The following is a 12,817-nucleotide window of genomic DNA, read 5'->3' as shown; positions in this document are numbered from 1 at the left end:
AGAGAAAAATAAACACTTCTAAAAATGACCAAGCTTCAACAGATCTCACAACCTCATAAATCCATATTTTCTCAAAATAGCTCTTCACTGTCAGGGTGCAGGGGTATTACTTCTTGTTCCTAAAGTTTCCTGAAAATATGAGAATATGAAGTAGAGCTTTCACCTCTCATGATCATGGAGAATTAGCTCCAAATTTGAGTTTGACAAGCAGAAAGATTCTTTACCTTGAAGATTAAGCTGGACCCTTTCTTTTTTTTATAGTTAGGGCTGGGTTGAGTGACCCTGAACCAGCAATTTAGCTTCGCTGCAGTACGCCTTTAATGCTGGAGGACATTCTGTGATTTGCTGAGCTATTATTGCTAACAGCAGTGGGGGCAACTAGGTGCTTTCTGAGGTGTTTGCGGATCACATTATAAACCCGCTGCCAGAAAATACTTATTACCGTAGGTGATTAGCAAATTGACAAACAAAAACAAATTGTGTAGTAATATAATAAAATGTACCCAGTGTGTAATACATTTTCTGTTGTGGAAATGTGAGATTATAACATCTGAACGACAGCCTGGACTATATGAAAGAGTGTTAACGCTAAATTGTTGCATGTCGTCCCTTTGCACTCGCCCATTTGTCAAGAATGGCATCAAATGAAATAGAGCATGCAACACTGTTTTCAATAGAGATCGCTGCTAACTGGGTCAAGCCTGTGTTCTTCTCCACTAAGTCATATGGTCAAAGAAGCATTAGTTAAGAGCTATAAACAAATTACAGATCTTGCTAATGCACTTTTTAAAAAATAAATATTTTAAAAATAATCACTTGGAATTAAGTGGCTGTTCCTACATTTCCACTTAATATTATACCAACCTTTGCCTTCCCCTGTCTGTCCTGATTCTTTATCTCTTCCTTCTGTCCATCCAACTGGATGACATGAACTTTGTGTTATGTATGTTTAAAAAATACAGCTGTCAAACCACATATAAAAAAACATGACATTTTATTTGAAATGATATCCTTGTTGGATAACAGTTATTGAGTGGATGCTGCAACTGATCAGACTTATCAGATACGTCACAACAGATCTGTGGTAATATATTGAACAAAGACTTTTGTTGCACACTCGAACAAAAGTGATGTCGAGACATGCGGTTGTTGTAAATTTTCTTTCCTTTCCTTTTTTTTCTTGAAACACAAACAACATCCATAATCCAACGTGCGTCACACTCAGGCTGCTATCTACTACTCGGCTTCTTCAACACAGCAAGCACTTAGGACCCAAGGCTGCCCTACGTGCCTGTTCAAAAGTGATGCTTTTGTTATGAGGGGCCGTTTAGGACAAAATTTACGTTTTGTCTCTCACACACTACCAAAAAGTCTCGCATACTCCAAAAAAGTAGCCACGCACACTCCAAAAAATTACGTTTTGTCTCTCACACACTACCAAAAACTCACGCATACTCCAAAAAAATAGCCTCGCATACTCAAAAAAATTACGTTTTGTCTCTCACACACTACCAAAAACTCTCGCATACTCAAAAAAATTACATTTTGTCTCTCACACACTACCAAAAACTCACGCATACTCAAAAAAATAGCCACGCACACTCAAAAATTACTCACGCACATTCAAAAAATACTCAAATTGCGTATACACACACTACTAAAATGTCACACACACACACACACAAACGTTAACTTTCTCGCTCACATACACTACTATCAGCTCGCTCACATACACTGTACTAACAGCTCGCACATTCACAAACGTTAACTTTCTCGCTCACATACACTACTACCAGCTCGCGCACATACACACAAACGTTAACTTTCTCGCTCACATACACTGCTAACAGCTCGCACACACACAGACGTTTATCTCTCACATACACAAGACTAAAGTTGAACACACACACAGTACTAAGACTCGTTTTATGTATGTGTGAGAGCGAGACTTTTTATGTATGTGTGAGAGCGACACTCTTTATGTATGTGTGAGAGCGAGACTCTTTTTGAATGTGTGAGAGCGACACTCTTTTTGAATGTGTGAGAGTTGTCACGGAAGAGGCGGGGCATAATTTTTGGATCAAACTGCGCATGCGTAGATCCTAAACTATAAGTTTCGATTGTTGACTCACTGTATGTTCTATTACTTAGTATATTTGTGCTTTTAAATATATATAGAACGTTTAACTTTCTTGTAGATTAAATGTGCTATAGAAATAAATGAATCTGATTGATTGATTAAAAATAGCAAAATTGCTGTAGTACAATCTGTCCACTGGGTGCCAGATTGTAGCACTGCGGGCAGTCGTTGAATCGTTTAATGCGCCTGTCAAAGTGCTGGTTGCCTCCGGAGAAGATAGAATGGTGTTTAAAATGGCAGCTGCCTGACCAATTCTCTCTCGTTTCGAATTAGAGTTAGCCATGTTCGGTATAGCAAACTCTTTCTTCTTCGGCACTAGTTGGCGCCGGTTAATAATTCCTGTAATACTGGCACCCAGTGGACAGATTGTACTACAGCAATTTTGCTATTTTTAATCAATCAATCAGATTCATTTATTTCTATAGCACATTTAATCTACAAGAAAGTTAAACGTTCTATATATATTTAAAAGCACAAATATACTAAGTAATAGAACATACAGTGAGTCAACAATCGAAACTTATAGTTTAGGATCTACGCATGCGCAGTTTGATCCAAAAATTATGCCCCGCCTCTTCCGTGACAACTCTCACACATTCAAAAAGAGTGTCGCTCTCACACATTCAAAAAGAGTCTCGCTCTCACACATACATAAAGAGTGTCGCTCTCACACATACATAAAAAGTCTCGCTCTCACACATACATAAAACGAGTCTTAGTACTGTGTGTGTGTTCAACTTTAGTCTTGTGTATGTGAGAGATAAACGTCTGTGTGTGTGCGAGCTGTTAGCAGTGTATGTGAGCGAGAAAGTTAACGTTTGTGTGTATGTGCGCGAGCTGGTAGTAGTGTATGTGAGCGAGAAAGTTAACGTTTGTGAATGTGCGAGCTGTTAGTACAGTGTATGTGAGCGAGCTGATAGTAGTGTATGTGAGCGAGAAAGTTAACGTTTGTGTGTGTGTGTGTGACATTTTAGTAGTGTGTGTATACGCAATTTGAGTATTTTTTGAATGTGCGTGAGTAATTTTTGAGTGTGCGTGGCTATTTTTTTGAGTATGCGTGAGTTTTTGGTAGTGTGTGAGAGACAAAACGTAATTTTTTGGAGTGTGCGTGGCTACTTTTTTGGAGTATGCGAGAGTTTTTGGTAGTGTGTGAGAGACAAAACGTAATTTTTTGGAGTGTGCGTGGCTACTTTTTTGGAGTATGCGAGAGTTTTTGGTAGTGTGTGAGAGACAAAACGTAATTTTTTGGAGTGTGCGTGGCTACTTTTTTGGAGTATGCGAGACTTTTTGGTAGTGTGTGAGAGACAAAACGTAAATTTTGTCCTAAACGGCCCCACATATTTTCTAAACTCCTTTCACTCTCAGCCAGAATAGTTATCAACATATATATGAATGTACAGCTCCACATGGACAATGAATCACAGTGCTTTTTAATAACAAAACAATGCAAAAATATTCATAGGAACAAGAATGAACAAGAATAGAATCATTTTAATGGAAGGGGGGGTCCTTGATCTAAGGTCCCCAGCACTGGTCCCTCACACATTAATGCTCAAGTTTATCACTGCCACATTCTATAATTGATCTGTTTTATGATTCTTCATCTGGATAAACAAATGATTAGTTACTATTTGGAGAACAAAAATAAGCACAAACAAATTCCTTTATTAGTTATTTTCCTTGTCATGATCTACTGTAAATACAGCACAAAGTTGCTGGACAACAGTGGCCAGTCATTTTACTTGTAACTTAAGCAAAGCTGAACATTTCCAGACCTGCTCTTCTTACCCTGATAGAATTTACCTGCTATTTTTCAAAATCTTTTTTCATCCCTATCCTTATCCTTCTTCCTCTTACATTTTCTGCCCTCAAAGCTTTCTTTTCTGCCTCTCCATCTTCAACTTCCTGTCATCAGATGACAACACGATTCAAATGACAAGAATCACTATCCAGCATGTTCCTAGAGGGGCCAGCACTGGACACCCTCTGTTTGGAGGGAGAAGGGCGGAGGGGTGAGGGAATGATGGTGCAAAAGAGCGCCTAATCAGTACTGTGCCTCTGTTATTGATCACATAATTTGCACATGCACAGGTAGCTGTTAAATACAGGAATCATTTTTCTGCCGTTGCTTTGGTGCCCTCCCTAGCGCAGCACCTCTGTATAGTGCAAACCAACTTTTTGCACCACTATAGTAACTTAGTTGTTTATTCTTTTACCATAGAAGTCTCATAGAAGTTTTTGCTTTTCACTTTTAATGTGCCCATCTTCTTGTTTCACTCTCTGACTAAAGTAGATGGCTGCTATTCAAGAGTGCCCAATGCAATATTTAGCCTGCTACTATGTGTCTGCTGAGTAAAGTTTCAGTGTGCTGTTGTAAAACTAGGTTTCATTCTGATTAACTTACTTTGCTAGAAGTATATTTTAGAAATTTAGTGATGAAGAAATTTGGATTATTTTTATATGCAGACACTCCTTCAAAATAACTGCTGATAACATGTCTTTGTTGATGTATGACATCAAGCATTCCTGAAAAATTGAAAACGTGTGACCCCATCTGTGCAGCACGCTGGGTGTCATAAATGTTTAATCTACGAAGGTTAAGCTGTCAATGATCTTTTAAATTCTACAAGTTATATCCAATAAAAATCCATCTGTGTTTTATGATTAATAGTAAGAATCAGTTATTACAGTTTTTTTGACAGTACAACAACCTTGACAACCTGTACTACTCTTCTCAGTTGATGTACATGTCAAGTCAGCATACAAATAGCCACCTAGATTGGAGTTTTATGTGTTACTTAGAAAAACAATGATTCAAAAATTAAGTCTCATGAATTACTAATAGTGCTTGGATAAGGAGAGACATAAAGTACATGCACACGCATCAGTCTACAGCAGATGGATTCCCTGTGTGAGATGATTAATCATTAATGATTCAGTGTCAGAGTGTATTCTCCCCTTGTGTTCAACTTTGATTTGACAGATTCATAACTCTGCTAAACTGATTTGTTATTGCTTTGTACTGCTCAGAGGAACAACAAAGCTAGGTCTTAGGTTGAGACACAAAAGTTAACGTTGACACTCTGACTATAATAACCTGCAATGTTTTTCATGCAGTAGAACTAGCAGAAGAAAACTGATCACTGCTAAAATTAGCCAGTGCACAGCAACGTGAAATCAGAATTTGCACGTTTTAACAAATGTGGGTAAAAAAAAAGAAGAAAAAGACCATAGCTAAGAAATTCAGTAAAGACACTGAAAATAAATAACGTTATTGTTCATTTTGTCAGCTGAGTTGAGTTTATAATCCACAAGTGAACAAGGTAAACTGTTCAAATCCTGCTTTTTTCAAAGCAAACTTGTGGCATTCAAAGTGGTGGTGTCCTAATTTACTGGCAACCTTAGAAATTATGTGTGAAAAGTCTGAAAACAAATTAATCTCTTATCTAATCTTAAACTGAAAACATTTCTTCACTTCTCCAACAGTCAGCTTTGCTTCAGATGTTTTTCAGGTCTCTTCCTCTTTAGTGTGAATAGTGGAAAGATAAACTTAACTGGATGATCATCCAATCATGTTAAAATTTGTGGGTCACTTTTAATGTGGAACCATTCTGACCGGGCATTGGTATTAAGAGAGTGGGAAGACAAAGTACATTCCTTTGTCTATTAGGTCACTTTCCAGTTTAATTAATAAATTTTCCCGTATTGATCATAATCAAGTAACTATGTCACCTTCAGTTGCTATGAGAATGCTAACTATATAAAAAATAAATAAATAAATTGACTTTGCATCTGACGCCTTGAAATTGACCTCTGTCTCTTTAAGAATCTCCTTCTGTTTCCAACAATGCCTCTTCAGCATGTCATCATAACAATACTTCTCCATGCCATCCATTGGTGACATTTACAACCATTCTTAGGGGCATTGTAGCTTCTATCATAAGCTCAGCAGTCGTGCAGTTCCACCAGGTGTTTGCTAATTGCTGCTGTCACAAGTCTGCTGGAGTTGTGTGAAGGAGGCATGGGGGAGGGGTCCTCAGCCAAGTCTTCAGCTGAGCTGAGGAATGAAGCACCAAAGCTACATTTGAGTCGATAGGTGGTGCATTGCATGAGCAGATGTTAAAGTGAGATTCAAGGATTTCTCAAACATGCATGAACAAATCAAAGCAGGTGTGCATTTGATCAGGGAGTGACACAATATGATATAAAGCTCAAAAAAGTACATTTTCCATGATTTCTCCCTTTTAAAAAGTAAGTCATGGCACCTGTTTGTATTCTGTTAAGCATCCAGTATGCTGAGGTGAGTGAAGAGTCTACATAAAGTATTGGGAGATTAAATAATGCAATTATTAGGTCATAGTGGTGTTGATTCTGTAGCAGTGGGATATGATGGTATGATGGTAACAGCTTTGCTGCTTTTGTGACAGATCTTGTTTTTGACATGTCCAATAGATCTGAGACAACCAACTCTGATGATCAAATTCTGTATGCTGCAGTTTTATGTCCATAGTCAGGCAACATTGTCTTTCTTCAACATCTACAATAGCGTGATGGGAGAATTAGAGGTGCCACATCATTATGGTAAAAATAATCATTACTGGAAGATTTAACTTTGCGTGTTATATAAATTCAATAAAAGTTTAATTTGTTTAAACACATTTTACACATCCTCACCAGGGGTGCCACTAAATGTTCAGGGTTCTGTATATGCATGCACAGAACACATGGAGATACCCAATAATCCAATAATTATAGATCTATTGAAAAGTTTTGTCACATGCAATAATCTTTGATGAGCCAGTATTTTCTTTTTTCTTCAGTCACTGCAAATGAAATGCCATGAGATGACAGCACTAAAAGGAAAAAGGCACTTGTCACTTTTCCCGGGTTGGTGTCATGAGATAAAGATCAATGTTCTGATAAAAAAAAAAGTGCCTCAATCTTAACATACTGTTTCATACTCTTTTATCCTTCTGCAGGTTAAATATCTGATATTTGTTTCTCTCAACAACACTCTGAAAATGCATTTAGAATAGATTTTGTTGCAGATATCCTTCGGACCTAAATTTGTGGTTGTGCTGGTAATGATAAAGTAATTCTTTTTCCTGCGTCAATATTATAGCTCCACAGCTATCATCAAAGGCTTGAAGGGGCTTTGAGTATTGCTCCAACTATGCAACATCTGTGAAAATGATTCCTTTGTGAGTAATTTGCCTCTATCCACAGCATCCATTTTTAACAAAACAAGATATGCTTAGCTGAGATGGCAGTGTTTGAGATATTTATCATACGGCAAAAAGAAATAACGTGTTGACCCTCTAATCAGATTGTTTCTCACTCACTTCCTGCACCTGCAATGTATTATATTCCTCCAATGTGTTTTCTGGGGTTTATGGATAATGCCAGTGGATAGCTAATGTGCACTCCCTCTAAAACCATGATGCTTCACAATGCGACAGAGGATTTCTGTGTGAATGCTCTATGGAAGTGTAACAAATCTTTGCCTTTCGATGTGCGACAGCTTAAGGGGCACAGTCGTTATCTACAGCATTTTCTTTAAGAATCTGTGGCTACCCTCAATCTAATGGGAATCTGTTTTTTAAGGGGGGAGCGTGGGGTGGTAAGGAGATGCCTGATGGAAAATAAATAAATAAATTCCAAGTTCATCATGCAAATTCATCCTCCCAACCGTGGCACATTCTTCAAACAGACACCTCCTCTGGAGAGAGGGAGACACAGTCTGATAAAGAGACAAATGAGCTTGTGATCTCCATACCAACCTCTTTCGTGGTGCGCTCATTTCAGTCTGTGTGTGTTAATGTGTGTGTGTGTGTGCGCGGGCGTGGGTGCACATGTGTGTGTTTGTGAGACGGAGAAGGTTTGGGGGTAGGTGGGGCTGGGCAGGCAGCTGAAATGGGGCTTTCAATGACCTTTGCAATGATCACAAGCATGTCTAGAAACAAGGCTGTGCATCTAGGCCTTATTTAACTTTAAGTGATTACAGCTAAGAGGGAAAGCAGGCTCATAAAGAGTTCTGCTGCATCAAGAAATTCTGTGTGTACCCTGTTTTACTCTGGCAGGGAACTATAATTATGTAATTACACAATAATCACAGATAATTATGTGATGGTATACTGCACAATAGAACAAATTTTGTTATTGTGACACAAACCTTTGGCTTGGCAGATGAATCAAAAACAAAAGCTATTTACTTATTAGTGAGGCAACTAACCATTATTTTCATTATAATGTCATACACTGATTACTTTTTGAATCAAGTGATTAAGACTTTAGTTTATAAAATATCAAAAGATGCTTCGTCTTGTTCATGAATACTCTGAAAATATTCAAAATGCAATGATGAAACCTGAAATGATGGGCCACAGTTCATCTGCAGAGCCAAATGTTTCCTCACTGTAATGTCGAACACGTTTCCCCCTCTGCCTCTTCTCTCCTCTTATAATGTATTCAGATATTCCAACAAGGTGATACCAAAATTGCCTGACATTCCCAGATTTATTGCTGTATTTTCCTATTATTGCCAAAGAAATATACAGAGATTCCACCTCATAAATCATATTGAGAGAGCAGCGCAGACACTATTGTGTTTAGCCCATTGCTACCATTTTTGGATTAGAAATAAATTGCTGCCTCATTTTCACAAATGAAATGAAAACCCAGTGCTGGCGCTATGGCGTGACTTTTTCAACAAAGTGTTTATCAATGGATGGATTTCTTGAGTGTTGCTGCTACATGAGGATCAATTACTATTAGCTCTTATTGGGACTGACAATGGACTTAGATGCTCCTGTGTTTAGTTATATTTGTTTCCTCCTCTCTTTGTCCCTGTATTTCCCAAGCGCCTCATTGTAGCATTAGATGAGAATACACACTTCGCTGGAAACTACACTTTAATATAATATAGAAGAGAAGGATTTATGCATATATGTCATGGTAATGGAAATGACATGCATTTGTGATTTATGGGCCAGTCTAGCACTTAATATTCTCAAGGCCATACTCAGCAAGGGACTTCCTCATTTCCTTTGCCTTATGAGCATACATCATATTACATAATGGATAATAAGACATAAACAGAATTTTATATGTAAAGTCAAAATGTTTATTTTACATGATTATAAAATAAAGCCCCTTTCTGATTTACAGCTATGTTGTGCAGCTTAGGTTCTTATGAGTTATTTTGCACGCCGTGGTGGTGATAACAGTGCTGAGTGGAAGACCTTACACGCTACACACAAGGTGTCATTTCTGGTGTTAGAAAACAGATTTAGACTCGATTGGGCTGTGACCTTTGCAAACACTGCTGAGGGCAACAGATCAGACGCAGACTTTTTTAATATTTATGGGGTTTTTTGATGCCACACAAGGTCAAAGCAGATGCTCTTCTTACACTTCCTAGATAGTTTGAGCCTTTGAATCAGAGAAGATGTTTTGCCATTTAGAAATCACTTTTTCATGTTCAAAGTCAGAGCATCGCCAGGAAGGGTACTGAAGGGTAGTGGATTTTAGGCAGTCTGCTTTTACCTTGGGGACAAGAATGTTGGCTCTAAGTTTAGGATCTGGCTGTTTGCTCTGTTATCAAGAGCTTGCATCTGATAATACTATTTTGTGATGTTGAAAGCTTTGGTGCCCTTCTGAGCAGAGGCTTGGTGATTGACCGACAAACTGGAGTTATGTCTGATGTGGTTAAACATTTCACTTCCTGTCAAAATGTGCAAGACACAAAAATGGTGCAGATACTCAATAGTTAGCCATGCCCTACTTCCTTGGCTTCACACTATCAACCAACTCACTAAAATAATACTAGAATATTTTAATAATAATTCATTCCACAAATTACATGTAACTTACAAATAACAAGTTGTGTTATCTGACACGCACATACAATCCTGAACATTTCAAATTCTGTACAGTTCTTTTGGTAAATTCAAAAATCATTTGGGCAACTCTGAGATAGAAAGCTGTAAAACCATTGTCACAAGGCCATCTATATGAGCAGCATCTTCATCCATGCAAAATTATTAAAAAGTACAATGGATGGCAGTTGGAAAGCTTTGGAGACAAATGTGAAAACTTGGGGTTTTGTTTGGAATACTTTAACAGCACGAGACATTTTTTATGATTATATAATGACATAAATGCAATAAATAAAGATCTTTCAAATAAGAGGAAAAGATGTGGCTTACCTCCGCAGCTTCTGCAGCAGATTATTTCCTGCAGGAGTCCTTGTATGGGTCCCTCGGTGAACATAAACCAGTAAATTTCATTGGCTTCAGTTTTAAGTATATATTGCGTGAAACAGTGCATTTGTTTGGGGACTGTGGCAGATATCTTTGCCAGCGGTGAAAACAGCAGGGGGTCTTGACTTTTATTTTAAATTTGTTTTATTGAAGGCTGAGAGGTGTTTGGCGCTTATCTGCTCCTCCTGACTGAAAAATTAGAAATGTATGATCTGGTTAGGGAAGTCTTCATGTTGCAGGGTGTCGGGAATTTTCAGATATGATGGGATTATTCACTGAGCACACTTGCTAATGCTTTATTTTAGCGCACTTCAAAAAGATCTGACATCTTTATTAAATGTTGAATTAAAATTACAGACAAATATATAGTACTTACAAAAAGTATTCACCCCCTTTTACGTTTATCATTTTAATGAATCAACAACATTTGGCTTTGTCAAACAAAAAGATATCTTTAATGTCAAAGTGAAAACTGATGCAAACTAGAGACAATAAAAAAAAACAAAAAACATGGCATAAAATAATCGAATGCATAAAGTGTTTCTTTTTTCTGTCAAAATAGACACATTTTGTTGATCATGACTGATTATTAATCAGTCATGATCAACAAAAAAGAATAAAGAGGGTAAAAATCCTAGGGTATTAGTATTGCATAAAGACAGTGTAAATGAACAAAAAAAAGCTCTGTGAAATTAAATGGGACAAGGTCAGGAGTGCCAAACCAACAGTCTATAAGCCTGACAATTCCCAAGACTTCATAGGCAACATACATTGAAACGACGGGAAAACGATATCCTAATGTTTTATGCTAGGTCCTAAAACTGTGTTTTTATTGTTGGAAAAAAAAAAGGAAATTACATTATCCCACATTTAGTTACAAGACAACTGCTTTGTCCAGACCGTTAAGCCTTTTTCTACTTTACGTTGTTTTTCTGCATGAATCAAAAGCAGCACATAATTATATTGGATTCAAAGATTGTTTACAAACTGAAATATCACTTCAAATCTGGACTAATTATTCATATGAAATTTCATTGTGAAAATATACTAACACAGAGCAGCACGAAAAGGAAGATTGTCAAATGCTTATTTTATATGCATGAGCACAGTACATTTACTGCCTTATGTGGTTGGTTAACCATGATTTTCCAGCAAACATCTCCCATATTAAAGGTATTTTTTCTGTTTACCTTGCTGCTGGGTTACATCTGACTGAACATAGTAACAAAACTACAACACAACCATCCTTTCAATCTAGTGTGCAGCAAAGCAGATCACTTTTCCATCTTCTCACACTCCATTCCTATCTGATCTGAGATAACTTTATAGTCCTCTTTTGGCTGTAAAGGATCCAGCTCTAAGTTGTACAAATACTTTATGCGACAGAGTCTAGAATAAAGGGGTTTAATGGTGAGCCAAAAGATTAATGTGGCTCTTTTATTCCATTGTTTTTCTAAAGTGTAAGAAGTAGAAAAAAACGGTGGGGTTTTATTCTTTTTTACTGAAAGATAATGCAAGTCAGTACTCTTCTCTCTTCTTGCCAGCTAAAGCAATTTAGTCTATCAAGGTCCATATCAGATTCTATATCAGATTTTGAGAAAAAATTTGAAGCCAAAGGTTGTTGTGTGAAGGCAGGGTGCCATGGCTAACAGTGCAAAGTAAGATACAACTTCATACAGGTTGCAGATACTGTACACCCCGAGTACAGTTGTAAAAAAAATGACTCTACAACCATGCCAGATTCTCCCTCTTTCACTGTAATCTTACTGATAGAAACTGTCGTTCACCTGCAGCACAATGGTGTAGGCTGAATGCAAAATACAACAGTTTAATCTACTTCAAATCAATGAAATAAACGCATGCAATAAAAAGAATTGACAGAAAACCAGAATTATCTGAGAAACTTCCACAGCAACTGGTAAAGACCTGCCCTTAAAAAAATATATCTAGCACCACTGAACTTACCCAATACGTAGATTGTCAGCTAGTTACATTTCTTACAAACGTTTCTAGATAAGCCCATGCTAGTTTATTTATCTTTTGTCTAAGTAAATCCATACATCATCATCAGCTGTAGGCAGGGGGATGTTGAATCATGCTTGTTTCAGTCCCAGCTGATTCCAGTCAGTGAATCAAACCTACAATCATCCACATATTGATAGAACAGTATGAAAAATTATTATGTTATTATTTTACTTTTTAGCTTTTAAAGGTAGAATAATTAAAAACTAAATAAAAAAAATATACATATAAAATAGACTAATGACTACTACATTTACCCTTCTTTTCAGTAACAGTCACAAGGCTTCAATTGATGGAGTCATTTTCTCGTTCTGCTGACTCAGTATTTTTATAGCAGCAACTAGACACTGAGACAAATCTCATGTTGAAGAAGAGCCCACAAGTTCTGAATGGG

This window comes from Xiphophorus hellerii, chromosome 4, assembly GCF_003331165.1.
Source record: "Xiphophorus hellerii strain 12219 chromosome 4, Xiphophorus_hellerii-4.1, whole genome shotgun sequence".
In the NCBI taxonomy this organism is placed as follows: domain Eukaryota; kingdom Metazoa; phylum Chordata; class Actinopteri; order Cyprinodontiformes; family Poeciliidae; genus Xiphophorus; species Xiphophorus hellerii.
Note: the sequence above shows the minus strand (reverse complement) of the source record.